We start from the raw sequence: 10,213 nt of genomic DNA, 5'->3' as shown, positions 1-10,213 counted from the left end.
CATATATAAACACATCACGTTGTACAGCATAAATATATACAATTTTTACTTGTCAATATAAATAGTGAGTATTTTAAAAGAACAACAGGAATCTAGACTATGCAACAGAGAAATAAGCCACAAGGACAGAAGAGTGGCTAAACACAGACCCAGACAGCAAAGGAAAGAGTCAACCAGGAATAAATTAGGTATGTTTTAAGATGGGAAATTCAAAGTCACTTGAAAAAGAGAGACAACCCAAACTTTTCATGTTTTCTCTTCCCCAAGTCTGCCCTAATGCCAAGGCTTATGAAAGAAGGATTAAGACAATGTGAGTTCTCACAATCAAGAGAAGGGAATAAAGGGCATTGCTGGCCCCTGGGAACAAACTGGATGGTCTTTCTTCAGAAGTGGAGGAAGACTACCTAAGGCAATATTGTTTTTTCATGTGAAAAAATTAGTGGTGAATTTATACAAAAGAGTTTGCATTTTTAGAACTCTTGTTTTTGCAATGATTCTGTATCTATTTTTCTTTTTTTTTAATTGTACTTTAAGTTCTGGGGTACATGTGCAGAACATGCAGGTTTGTTACATAGAGATACATGTGCTATGGTGGTTTGCTGCATCCAACACCCATCATCTGCATTAGGTATTTCTCCTAATGCTATCCCTCCCCTACACTCCAACCCCCAAACAGACCCAGTGTGTCATGTTCCCCTCCACCCGTGTCCATGTGTTCTCACTGTTCAATTCCCACTTATAAGTGAGAACATGCAGTGTTTGATTTTCTGTTCTTGTGTTAGTTTGCTGAGAATGATCATTTCCAGCTTCATCCATGCCCCTGCAAAGGACATGAACTCATCCTTTTTTATGGTTACATAGTATTTTGTAGAAAATAATGCAGATGAATGGATCATGTACTTTGGCCCTGCTACTTCTCATCTGAACCTTAAGGGCATCATATATCTTTTAGCTCAAAAATTCAGATGCCATAGTTCATCTAGCAGCAGGTAACCATAGCAGAATGTTCAATTCATTCCTATGGAGTGAGATTCCACCTTTGAAAACAACAAATTTTACAAAGATGAAGTGCTATAGCCAAAGCATACAATAGCCAAACAGACTTGACTTTGGCTAAATTTATTATTTCTCACAATTATGTGCAATTAATAACTGAAGGTGAAAATTAGACTGTTTACATATATCAAAAAAACTTCTTAAAATATTTTTTTACCTTCATATTATATTATGCTTCTAGATTGGCAGACAGGATAAATTTTATCCTTAGTATGCTAAAGGGTATTTTTAAAATTCAGTAATATTCTGGAAGAATCAAAAGTGCCAAGTGTTTACATAATTGAGTTGAACAACTGTTATTAAATCAGTGGCAGAGGTTATCTTTTTCGATAGCAGGTAGTTTGGATAAGTAGTAAAACTATTTCAAATTCCCATGGAGTCTCCACCAATAGTAAAACTTCCATTCCTGTAACTACAAAATGCCGGAGGGGATGATAACAATTTTCTCTTCCTCCTCCTGTTTTTCAAAAAACTAGTAATAAAAAAAATCACAACAAGAAGTAATGAAAATCTACAGAATAAGGTCCCATGTACACACCCTAAGAAGGCAGGGTTTATGAGGATTTTCTTATTCCAATTGGGGATTGTTTAAAGCAGTGGATTCTATTATAACCCAAATTGGAGACAGACAGGTTTAGAGTAACAAAATTTCATCCTAATTCAGAAAATCAGAACATGAAACAAACAGGTCAGAAAAACCTGATGTTGGCCAAGGAAGAATAAAAGAAACAAAAGAAGATAAATTCATGTTTTAGGCCAAGTTTGTGATGTCAAAATAAATAGGTGAGAACAATTCTGGGGTACCAATATTGTGGGTAATGAACACAATCATGATAATTTAAATCAATCTTTTTTACCTCTCAGTTTCAAGTGATTCTCATGCCTCAGCCTCCTGAGTAGCTAGAATTACAGGCGTACACCACCAGGCCCAGCTAATTTTTGTATTTTTAGTAAAGGTGAGGTTTCACCACATTGGCCAGGCTGGTCTAAAACTCCTGACCTCAAATGATCCACCCGCCTCGGCTTCCCAAAGTGCTGGGATTATATAAATCAATCATTTTTAACTTGAATTTCTTTTAATTAGCCAAGTGGACTAACTCTTCTATCACAAATTCACAGAGTGACCTAGTCAGGAGCATCGTTTGGGATCATCTACTTCATTATTTTCATTTTGCAAAGATGAATCTATGACCCAAGAAAGAGAAGCAGTACCCACAAGGTTCCCAGCTACTAATGGGCAGACTGGGCCTAGAACCTGTCTTCTAGGCTAATATTCTTTATACTATACTCCAGATACCCGTTCCCAAAGAAAAACAGCAACTAACAGTTATTGAAGACATACTATGTGTCAAGGGCTTTCTGAAGATTTACTCTTTCAGTACTCACAATAATGACTTAGGTTCTGTTACTATTCCCATTTAGAAGGTAAGAAATTGAGACTTAGATTAAGTAATCTACCCAAAGATGCATAGCTCAAAGATATTTTAGCTCTGCCAGAAACATAGTTATACTGGCAGAGCTAAAATAAATATTGTTTGCATATTCTAAATATAACTTGTGAACCCTAAATATGAGTTATATATACCTGGACAATCTTGACAAGATTGGCAGGCATTTAGGCTATTTCCAGTTTGAAACTCTTATCAGTAATGCTGCTATGAACATTGTTGTGCAAGCCTTTGTGTGGACATATGTTTTCATTTCTCTTGGGTATACGCCTAGGAACAGTACTGAGTCATATGATAGTTTTAGATTCAACTTTTTAAGAAAATGTTTAACTTACCACAAAGGCAAACAATAACCACAAGGGATGCACCATTTTACATTCCCACCAACAATGTATGAGGGTTCTTATTTCTCATCCTCACCAACATTTGTTATTCTCTTCTTATTTTTAATAGCCATTCTATTGTGAATGTGAATCATTTCCCTAATGATGAATAATGCTGGGCATCTTTTCATGTGCCTCCTAGACATTCATACATGTTATTTGGCGAAATGTCTGTTCATACCTTTTGTACATTTTTGTTTGGGTTGTTTGTGTTATTTTTGAGCACCAATATTTCTTTATAAATTCTGGATACAAATCCTTTACGTGTTTTGCAAATATTTTCTCCCAATTTATTTCTTTTCTTTTCATACTGTTAACAGTGTTTTTTTGAGGGATGAAATTTTTAATTTAATGAGGTCCAATTTATCAATTTTTTATGAACAGTGCTTTTGGTGTTATATCTAAAAAATCTTTGCCTATCTGAAGGACACAAAGGTTTTTTTTCTGTTTTCTCCCAAAGATGTTACTGTTCTAGCTCCTACTCAAGTCTGTGATTCGTTTTTGTGTATGGCATGTATGAGGTGAGGGTCTAAGTTCATCTTCACACATACAGCTATCCCACTGTCCCATCACCATTTGTTGAGGCGACTACCTTTTCTCCAATGAATTGCCTTGACACTTTCATAACCAAAAAAAACTACTGATGCTAAATATAAGGATTTATTTCTGGACTCACAATATATTCCATTGGTCTACATCTAACCTTATCCCAGTGCCACACGTCTTAATAACTGCAGCATTAGAGTGAGTTTTGAAATTGGGAAGTGAAAATCCTACAAGTTATCTTTTTTTTCAAATTTGTTTTAGCTATTCTAGGTGGTTTACATTTCCATGTAAATCTTACAATCTCTCATCAATAGGCGTAGAGTTAAAACAGATCACTTTTAAAGCACTCACGTCACCAAAAGTCTTTTTATGCCCTTCTTCCATGACAATAAGGCCTTACTTGGTTTGCAGTTACTTCACTAAAAAAGACCATAAAAACTAGTCTTAAAGAAAGTTCAAGTTTAAGGTGGTTTTTGCTCCTGCCTAATCCAACAATCAGGAAAAGTTTCTCAATCAAAAATTAACATGCACACTCTCACATATACAAAAATGTAAATCACTGATTCAGCACCCACTGCAGTAGAATATGTGCAAAGTGTATGTGCTGAAGCACAAGTGTCAACACAGAATAAGGACTCTGTAAGTAACAGGTATTATTGCTACTTTTTGAGTAGACGTATCTATTCCCCCTTATACCTGCCTTCCTCAATTTTTATATTTTGTACCTACTCTTTGAGCTGCACTATACAGTAGGGTAGCCACTAGCCATAAGTGGGTATCTGAATTTATATTACCTAAAGTTAAATACAATTAAAAAGTTAGATCCTAAGTCACACTGGCCACATTATAAGTGCTCAACAGTTCCATACAGATGGCAGCCACGCTGTCAGACGGTGTAGACATTATTTATTTTAGAAAGTTCTATTTGATAGTACTGATTTACAGATTATTTCTGATATTTTCACTAACTTTTATGAACAGAAATAAAAGCTATGTGAATGGCAGTAGAATTTAGAGGTTTCATGGATTAAAATACGTTTATGTATATCATATCATCTCAGTTCTTGGTATTTTTCTTTTTTAAAAATTTAGCTCAAGTGTTTGTTCAAGGGCATGTATCAAAAGGTTGTGTGGTAGTCTATTTTCAGCATCCTTAAAGGAAAGAAATTCTAACCAAGATTTCATATCCTGCCAAACTAAGCTTCATAAGCAAAAGATAAATAAAATATTTTCCAGACACATAAATGCTAAAGGAATTTGTTACCTCTAGAGCAATGTCACAAGAGATATTTAAGAGAATTCTATAAATGGAAACTAAAGAACAATACATGCTACCACAGAAATACACTTTTTTTTTTAGATGGAGTCTTGTTTTGTCACCAAGGCTGGAGTCCACAGACCCTATAAAGCAACTACGTAATTGAGAATAAAAACCAAATAGCTAACAACATCACAAAAGGATCAAAACCTCATATATCAATATTAACCTTTGAGTGTAAATAGTCTAAACACCCCCTTAAAAGGCACAGAGTGGCAAGTTTGATAAAAAACAAAAACAAGATCCAACAGTCTGCTGTCTTCAAGAGATCCATTTCATGTGCAATGACAGTCAAAGGCTCACTGTAAAAAGATAGAGAAAGATCTATCTCACAAATGGAAAACCAAAAAGAGCAGGCGTTGCTATTCTTATATCAGATGATATAGACCTTAAACCAACCACGGTAAGAAAAAATAAAGAAAGGCATATATAATGATAAAGAGTTCAGTTCAACCCTTAACTATCCTAATTATATGTGCACTCAACATCGGAGCACCCAGATTCATAAAACAAGTAGTTCTGGACCTTCAGAAAGACTGAAACAGCCACACAGTAATAGTGGGTGACTTCAACACCTCACTGACAGCATTAGACAAATCATTGAGGCAGAAAACTAACAAAGAACATTCTGGACATAAATTGGATACTTGACCAATTGGACCTAACAGACATCTATAGATTACTCCACCAACCACAGATGATACATTCTTCTCACCTACACACAGAACATACTCCAAGATTGACTACCTGCTCAGCCATAAAGCAAGGCTTCATAAATTCAAAAAAATTAAAATAACATCAAGCATACTCTTGGACCACAGTAGAATAAAAATAGAAATCAATACCAAGAAGTTCTCTCAGAACCACACAATTATATGGAAATTAAACTTACTCCTGAATGACTTCTTGATAAACAACAAAATTTAGACAGAAAAAAAAATTTTATTTGAAATAAATGATAACAGAGCTATAACTCACCAAAATCTCTAGGATGCAGCAAAAGCAGTGTTAAAAGGAATGTTTATAGTACTAAATGACTATATCAAGAAGTTGAGGCCAGGCATGGTGGCTCACATTTGTAATCCCAGCACTTTGGGAGGCCGAGGCAGGCAGATTACTTGAGGTCAGGAGTTCAAGACCAGCCTGACCAACACAGTGAAACCCTTCTCTATTAAAAATATAAAAAAGTTATAGCCAGATGTGGTGGCACACAGCTGTAATTTTAGCTGCTCGGGAGGCTGATGTGGGAGAATCACTTGAACTCAGGAGATGAAGGTTGCAGTGAGCAGAGATTGCACCACTGCATTCCAGCCAGGGTGACAGAGCAAGACTCCATTAAAAGGAGGAGGAGGAGGAGAAGGAGGAAGGAGGAGAAGAAGGAGAAGGAGGAGGAGGGGGAGGGGGAGGGGGAGGAGGAAGGAGGAGGGAAGTTAAAGAAGTTAGAAAGATTTCAAATTAACAATCTAACATCACACCTAGACAAACTAGAAAATCAAGAACAAACTTACCCAAAAGCTACCAGAAGAAAAGAAATAAAATCAGAGCAGGACCGAACAAAATTGAGACCCAAAAATCTATGTGGGTGTGGGGCTATGGGAGGGATAGCATTAGGAGAAATACCTAACGTAGATGATAGGTTGGTGGGTGCAGCAAACCAGCATGGCACATGTATACCTATGTAACAAATCTGCACATTATGCACATGTATCCCAGAACTTAAAGTATAATTAAAAATAAAATAAAATATTTAATCATTAAAAAAGGATCAATAAAAACAAATGCTGGTTCTCTGAAAGAACGAACAAGATAGACCACTAGCTAGTTTAACAAAGAAAAGAAGAAGGCCTGAATAAGCACAATCAGACATGACCAAGGTGAAATTACAACTAATCCCACAGAAATACAAAAGACCCTCAGAGACTATTATGAAAGCTTCTGAACATGCAAACTAGAAAATCTAGAATAAATGGATCATTCCTGAAAACACATAACCTCCTAAGAGGAAATCAGGAAGAAACTGAAACCCTGAACAAACCAATAACACATTCTGAAATTGAATCAGTAACTAAAACCTACCAACCAAAAAAATACCTCAACCAGATGAAATCACAGCCAAATTCCACCGGACATACAAAGACCCCCAAACAACTGCCTAAACCCACCTTCCCTTGCAGCCTCTGCCACCCTGAGATGCATGTTCCAGTGGTGAGCTAGAGAAGGTCCCTTCCAGTTGTTTCCCCCAGACAATTGCAGATGAATCATCCTTCCCCACAATCCAGAAATGCCAGCATGACTTGAAGAAACTCCTTCAAGTCTCTGGTCTTTCCTTTCCTTTCAACTCTGGTATTAACATCCTGCTCCCCTCTTTCCTGGTGATTTTTAGAGTTCTTAGGCCATGACCATGGGAATTGGGATGGCAAGAGTTAAATAACAGACTCATATTTCCATCTTAAACAGCTTGCATTTTAGTCCTAATTTTACAAGAGTGGTATCTAGGGGGAAAAAGAGATAAATAATGACATTGATATTGATCTTGTTTATGGGAACTTCAGCCCAAAAAGTTAATTGTGGCTACGTCATTATGTAGCATTGTCTATGCTTCAATCAAAAATCATAATAATAATAATGTCCAAATTCTGCTTGGGGGAAATTGTTTCCCTAAAACAAGTTATCCACTTAGAGAGTCGTGGTTGGTTAAAAGCTAACACAGGGCAAGCTAACTACAATTTTTATCCTTTTCTCAGCATGTATGTGGGTGTCTAAAAGCAAGCCATTGAGATGAACTGGTGAGCACCAGTGGGAATAGAATTGGCTTTCTTCACAGCCAAACTAGGCTGTCCAGCAATATGTTCTTGTAAACGTTTGGTTTGAACTGATCTGCTCTGTCATAAATCAAGAAGTTTCCAGCTTATATGTTTGTTGATCTGGTGAATTACGCTCATATAAACAAGAGAAACACCATGGAGAGATACTGCTGTGGCCACCTCCTTACACATACAACCTACCTGTGACTACTGAGCATGCTCTGCCCAGACCTCCTCTGTCTTCTATCAGAGAATGAAAGAGGTAGGCATGGGAAGGAAAGACAAGAGGGAGACTTTACAAAGTGAGCCCGAAAAGGAAAAAGGCCCAGCAGAAGGAGGCAAAGACAGAGGACCAGGGTGGGGATGAAATATGAAGGCAGCAGGTACAGAGATCAGACATGCCCTTGGAGAACCCTTTTTATTCCTGATCAATCCTTCCAGAGCTTCCTCTACAGGGCAAATTCATTTATTTCCATGGAAGCGTGAAGAGTATTGGTTCCATTTAAATCTAGTAAAAGTAGGCTAGTTGCTCCTTCTAAATGACTGAATTCTGACCATTCTGTCAGTGAGACAGGCGACCTCAGCTCCATCAACCATGTATCTGCCTTCTGAAAGTATTTAAGTAGAGGTCACAAAGTCAACACCGAGTGCAGGATGACCCAGGGCAAGAACAAGGCAGGGACACACTGAAGCTCCATATTGATCTGGGGGCTCAGCCTCAGCCTAAATTGAGTTTTCTCTTGTAAAATCACAACACGAGGTAGCAAAACCCAATGATAAAATACTTTGCCAAAGCTCAGGTATGGTCATTCAGATCACCTCAGGTCCTAGAGATACATACAGAAAGGAACAAGGGACTCAGAGTCAGAGCTCCACAGGCCAAGGCCACTCTCTGCTTCCTTTTAGATGCACATGGTATCCAGGGAGCTGCTCAAGTCATAAATAAGTCACAAAGCTCTCTGATTCAGGCCCCCATTGCCCTGCTTCAAAATCCCAATTAAAGAAGATATTTAGACGTTTAGAACCCTAATACTCTAGTACAGTGTAGCATAACTGAATGAAAACGCTGGATTTCAGTCAGACTCGTTGTTGAAACAGAACCTGGTTAAACCAAGCAAATGTATTCAAATCCAAATATTAAGAAGCATGACACTCAAGAGAAAATATGTTCTATGAACAATGTAATCTCATCGTAAGTGGATTTAATTCAAATTATCCTACATGAGTTAGAGAGAGAAACAATTATTTAAATGGTGCCATTCTGCTCAAACATATGTCCTATTTGGGAATTACATGGGAGATGAAAACCCAGTGTTTCTTCAGTTGTTGAGCCTCAGTCATCCTCTCCTGGCAAAAGCAGCTTGCTCCTTTTTTTCCTTTTTTTTTTTTTTTTTTTTTTGAGACAGAGTCTGGTTCTGACACCCAGGGTGGAGTGCAGCAGTGTAATCTCTGCTCGCTACAAACTGTCTCCCAAGTTCAAAGAATTCTCCATGCCTCAGTCTCCCAAGTAGCTGAGATTACAGGCACACAATACCACATCCAGCTAATATTTGTATTTTTTTAGTAGAGAGGGGGTTTCATCATGTTGGCCAGGCTGGTCTCACACTCCTGGCTCCAAATGATCCACATGCCTCAGCCTCTCAAAATTCTGGGATTACAGGCAGAAGCCACCATGCCTGTCCAATGTTGCTGTTTCTGTGGATGATTTCAGAGCCATTCAGTGATAATTTCAATCAATCATGTTGGGAAAACAGCAAAGAAGAAAGGACTTACAGAGTGCCACATAAATTGGTTATGAGTAACACATAAACAAGGAACAACAAACTGCAGAAGGCCTCTGAGGAGGAAGACCTCTCCATGCCTCATGTTCCAGTGCAGGGTGAACTAGGCTCTGTTACCATAAACATTGTGCTCAAGGATGGAAAACCCCTTCGCAGCACTATGACATAGCCAGACTTGTAGGTTCCTTGTAAGGCCCATGTTCCACCAGCTGCACATAGATAATAAGCTAAAGATAATCACATGTTCTTGTTTTGTGAAACTCCCTAACCACCACTGTTATCAATCCTTAGGGTGACATACCATTTTCGGCTCACCGATTCACTTCCGGCTCACTGATTGATCCCACCATCACTCCAACCCTACCCTATAGATCAAAGTGATTGTAACCAATAAATAGAGTGGCTGGTCAGAGTTCGGGGCCTTTACTGTTTCCTCCAAAGTAATAAGTGATGGCCCCCTGGTCCCACTGTCTCTCTTAATCTGTCTTTTTCTCATTCCTTTGTCACCACCGAACTCAGGGTACCCACAGGTAATGTAGAGCTGGCTCCCTACATTCTGCTTCCCAATGTGGGGCTCATGGATCCCTACATTCTGGCACCCTATGTGTGGGGCTCATGGATTCCCTACAAATCACAGTTGCTACTCCATATGCAGACCATACCTAAACTCATGCAATAGGGTTTGGATGATTAGAGACGGTTCAGCACAGTTTATTGTAAGGCCTCTCAAACTTTTATAGACTGTCAAGCACTTGGAGATCTTGTAAAAATGCAGATTCTGCCTCAGTAGGTCTGGGGCAGGGCCCAAAATCTTGCATTTCTAACAAACTCCCAAGTGAAATTGTTGCTACTGGACCACAGACCACACTTTGAGTAC

This window comes from Aotus nancymaae, unplaced genomic scaffold (genome assembly GCF_030222135.1).
Source record: "Aotus nancymaae isolate 86718 unplaced genomic scaffold, 86718_ANA_hifiasm-v0.15.2.pri h1tg000062l, whole genome shotgun sequence".
Lineage (NCBI taxonomy): Eukaryota > Metazoa > Chordata > Mammalia > Primates > Aotidae > Aotus > Aotus nancymaae.
The sequence above is the reverse complement of the archived record's forward strand: the minus strand, read 5'-3'. Positions refer to the sequence as shown.